This window comes from Cicer arietinum, chromosome 7, assembly GCF_000331145.2.
Source record: "Cicer arietinum cultivar CDC Frontier isolate Library 1 chromosome 7, Cicar.CDCFrontier_v2.0, whole genome shotgun sequence".
Classification (NCBI taxonomy): domain Eukaryota; kingdom Viridiplantae; phylum Streptophyta; class Magnoliopsida; order Fabales; family Fabaceae; genus Cicer; species Cicer arietinum.
Window position 1 is genome coordinate 53,472,065 of NC_021166.2, and position 5,563 is coordinate 53,477,627.

Here is a 5,563-nt window from a genome sequence, read left to right on the forward strand (position 1 = left end):
TGTTCTCTTTTTAATTAAACAAATTAACGTTTTTGTGCAATGTTTTTTTAGTTCAGGTTGACAGATAAATCAATAATTTTGACGTCGTCAACATTACATCTTTAGAGACATGTGTATTTTAAATACTTCAATTTTGTCATTTTATATTTGTGAGTTTGTTTGTATATTTATTATTTTTTGTTTTACCAATTTTGAATCGTATTGTTCGTGATTGATATAATTTCTTTCAATTTGAATAAATAAAAATTGTTTTTAGTCACATACAAAAAATATTTTAGATAACTTTTAACTGGTTATGCTATCAAGTATCATAAGGGAATTAATTAAGGAATTAAAAAAGAAAATAAAAGTGAAGTTTTGTGTTGAAAATGTTAAATTTTAAAATTTCAAAAAATTGAATGCACTACTTCTAGAATTATATTTTTATTTTTAGTGTCTTAACAAACAAACTAGTGTAGTTAACCTCTTTCGATGCACGGAATAAAAAACGATTATTTATATGTAAATTATAAATTTTAGACATTATTATAATTACAAATAAAACTATATAATTGAATAGAACATAAAAAATTGATAATGTATATTAATATATTTTAAATTTTCATTATTTTTAATATCAAAGAGTTTGATGTTAGAAGCTTGTAAGACAAAATTCAAATAAAGTATGGAACTGTTGTAAAAATATCATTAGTGTGAGCATTATAATAAAAATTTAACATTCCCAATATATATATCACTAGTTATAAAAAAATTAACATTATAATAAAAATATCACTAGTTGTAAAAATATCACTAGTTGTAAAAATATCACTAGTGTAGCTTGTAAAAATATCACTAGTGTAGTTTGATGTCATATATTTTTAATTTTGTATCGATTCAATATATCAAATTTATAAAAGATTTTTAAAAAAAAATCATGTGTTTATTTTATATAAAATACACTTGTTGTCTTTGGCCCAATAAATATGTATGGACCATTTTATAGTGATTTTGATAACTGAAACTATCGTGGAAAATGGAATGCGTAGCCTTTTAAAACAATTAATTCAGCTCAAAGTCAAAATTTACCATATATTAGCAATGCACGAGATAAGTTGTCGCATACATAAATAAATATTAATATCAATATCAATATCTTATCAAAAATAAATAAATAAATAAATATCAATATGTTAAGTGTTGTTGATAAAATATATCTATCTATTAGTAATTGAGCTTAAGGATAGCAATAAAATTCGTGTGTGCAGGTATATGTGGATAAAGTATGCAAGGGCCACTATTTGAGTAGCTTAACAGATTAGTTAACAAATATAAAGGTGAATGTAATGGTATACATATCAGTAGATATATGTACCGTTAATAAATTATTAATTAAATTATTAATTTTATAATGAGTTAATGGATTACTAATTTTTATGATAAAATTTGTGATAGATTTTTTATTATATATACACTAATATTTTTAATATAAACTCAAAATAAGCACTAAATTTTATTTAAAATATTATTAGAGATATTAGAATATTATTAATATGTGAACAAAAATTGAAATTATGAATCTGAAACCAGATTAGTTGAATTTGCGAAGAATTTTGATTTATATGTCGAAATATTTTAATATTGCATTTAATATAATTCCTAAACCCGAATATAGGTCTATAGAATATTATTATATTTTGTAAAAAATGAATACTATGATATTGTTTCAAATAATTTTATTCAATAATTCATGAAATATGGGTACAGACTAAAAACTACGTTTCATTATTTTAGGAATTGAAAAGGGAAAAATTATTAAAGATATTTAATTATTTTAATGGTCAAATGCCAATTCATAGTACACAAGTGTCCTGCGTTTGAAAATTAGCATGTTCTCTGAAATTTGCATTTAAATATTGGCATGCTAAATTTAGACTTGAGAATCACATTGTCCTTTTAAATTCATCGGTTTTAATTAGCCATGGCAATATTACTCACGTCTAAGTATACTCATTGGATAGAGAAAGTTTATTTTATGGATTTTTTCTGAAATTAAAATTTGAAGGCGGAAATGGGGACAAGTTTGGAGTGATATACCTCGCATCCGAACACGTAAGTATTATTAACGTAATTTTTAAATTTGATATGATATACATATTGAATATATTTAATATTTTTTTAAATATTAAAAATTATAATTTTATCTTTATAGAAAATATTTTTTAATTTTATAATTGTCTAATAACAATTATTATATTATATTAATTATAATAGATATAATTTTTAAATTTATAATTTTATATGTGTGTAAGTGTAGGCGGGAAAACCTGAACCTTATTGCAGACGGATATGGATTTTCTCCAATTAATCGGGTGCAGAGTGGAGGAGCAAAATCAGTACCAGCCTCACCATGTTGGCATGCCTACCAAATATATTAATTTATTTTGGTTTCTAATAGAACAAATTAAAGCTGTTGACTTTTTCTTTTTTTTTTTGAGTAAATAAAGTTGCTGACTTGAAAGTTGAAAGAAGGACTTTTGGCCGGTAATTGGACTCAAACATAGGCACCGTGTTAGCTGCTTTGGTCCCAATCTTATTACTCGATTTGTTTACATAGGATGCTTCCAATCACTTTGGTACCAACGAAAATGTAGTGACTCGTTATAGCAAACAATGACCACAAAGCATGAATATTGAGGTTTATATTATAGTTTCAAATTTCCTGCCAACATGTTGAAACATTTTGTACGTGTCACACATTATGATATTCTTAACTATCCTTTGACCATTTGAACGTTTTTACGTTCAATCTAATTCATGAATCAATCGGTCTCTTTGGAATTTGTTGAATTGCAAGCTATTAAAGTATACAAACACAGGAGAGAATTGTTGGGAAAAAATCAGAGATAATTAGCGATAATTATCTCAATAATACGGAATATTTTTTTTTCCCCACCTGTGCAAATAAATGACCAAACAGAAAATACAATTCCAAGAGCAATAATAATTGACAGAAAATTAAATATGAGACAAACAAAATTTTAACGTGAAAAACTTCCCTCAAATTGAGATAATAAAAACCATGAGACCTAGTCCAGTAAAAACTTCCACTATAATAATTAATGGGTACACCAAGAGTATTCCTAATAATAATAGGGAATATCAATCAACAATAACAACCCTATAAGAACCTTCCACTAAAGTGGGTATGCCAAAGAGAAGATAAAACTACTCAAAATATATATTAAAATAACAAACTCAGTGGTAGGAATAACATACTAAATTTGTAGATCAAACGGAGCAAGCTTGCTACACACCTGTTACTACCACTGGAACCAAACCCTTATTTTTCTTCTCTGGTAACCGTTCTTCATTGTCTGTTTGTATGTCTCTTAGGAATTTTTAAATCATTTTTATTACCTTCAAGTGGGCCAAGCCCATTAAAACCTTTTTTTTTCAATAATAATAATAATATTAGTAAAATTGGTGGGTTCCACTTGGGGAGTGAGCCCACCCAACAAATCTCCCCCTCACGACTCAAGTGGGAAGGTACTGTTCAACCATGCCAACTTTTTTTCTGCAACATATCATCTTCGACACAGGCAAGGTCTTCGTCATCATATCTGAACCATTCTCATCAGTATGAATCTTCTCAATTAAAAATGACTTCATTTCCAGTGCATCTCGTATCCAATGATATCGCACTTCAATATGCTTCGACTTTGCATGAAAACTCGGATTTTTGCTGAGATGGATCGCACTCTGACTGTCACAGAATAACACAAACTTGTCTTTCCTGAGGCCTAACTCATGTAGGAATTTCTTCATCCACAAGAGTTCTTTGGAAGCTTCAGTTGCTGCAATGTACTCAGCTTCAGTAGTAAATAAAGCAACACACTTTTGTAGTCTTGATTGCCAAGACACAACTCCCCCTGCAAACGTCATCATATAACCAGAAGTACATTTTCTAGAATCAAGATCACCTGTCATATCTGCATCTGTGTAGCCATCCAACATAGGTTCACCACCTCCATAGCATAAACACACTTCAGAAGTGCCTCTAAGGTATCTGAAAATTCACTTCACTGCTTGCCAATGATCTTTACCACGATTAGAGAGAAATCGACTAACAACTCCAACTGCATGAGCAATATATGGCCTTGTGCATACCATAACATACATCAAACTACCAACTGCGAATGCATAAGGAACCTTCTTCATCTTTTCTTTGTCTTTCTCACTTGTAGGATATTTATCAGAATTCAATTTAAAATGAGTAGCAAGTGGAGTACTAACAGGTTTGCAATTGCTCATGTTAAACCTCTCTAACACCTTCTCAATATAATTGTGTTGAGACAACCACAATTTATTATTCTTCCTGTCACGAGTAATTCTCATACCCAGAATTTGCTTTGCAGGACCTAAGTCTTTCATTGCAAAAGACTTGTTCAAATCTTTCTTTAAAGATTGAATCTTCTTAGTGTCATGACCAACAATCAACATGTCATCCACATATAATAAGAGAATAATATAATCACCATCAGAGAATTTCTTGATAAACACACAATGGTCAGAAGTAGTTTTACTATACCCATGTTTCTCCATGAAAGAATCAAATTTCTTGTATCATTGTCGAGGTGCTTGCTTGAGCCCATACAAGCTTTTCTTCAATTTACACACAAGTTGCTCTTTACCTTTGACTTCGAAACCCTCTGGTTGCTCCATATAGATCTCTTCCTCCAAATAACCATGAAGGAATGCAGTTTTCACATCAAGTTGTTCAACTTCTAGGTTCAAACTAGCTGCTAACCCAAGCACAACTCGGATAGAGGACATCTTCACCACAGGTGAAAAAATTTCATCAAAGTCAATACCTTTTCTCTAATTAAAACCTTTCACAACCAATCTTGCTTTGTATCTTGGTTGAGAACTATTCTCTTCTGTCTTTATCTTGTATACCCATTTGTTCTTGAGTGCTTTTCTACCATTAGGCAACTTTACCAAATCAAATGTGTGATTCTCATGCAAGGAATTCATCTCTTCTTGCATGGCCTTTAACCACTTTTCTTTATCAACATTTGTAATAGCTTCTTGATAATACTCTGGCTCTCCACTATCAGTGATCATCACATACTCATGTGGAGGATATCTTTGAGAAGGTTGACGTTCTCTAGTAGATCTTCTCATTATCAAAATCTTCAAAAGTCTGGTCTTCAAGAAATATCACATCTCGGCTTCTGATAATTTTCTTGTCAATCGGATCCCACAATCTATAACCAAATTCTTCATCACCATAACCGACGAATATACATTGTTTAGATTTACTAACAAGCTTGGACCTCTCATTTCTTGGAACGTGAACAAAACATATGCAACCAAAAACTCTCAAATGACGGTAAGAGACATCTTTCTCTGTCCACACTCTATTTGGAACATCCCCATCAAGTGGAATAGAAGGAGAAAGATTAATCAAATCCACTGCAGTTTTCATTGCTTCACCCCAAAAGGATTTCGATAATTTTGCATGAGAGAGCATACATCTGATTCTGTCATTAATCGTACGATTCATTTTCTCTGCAGCACC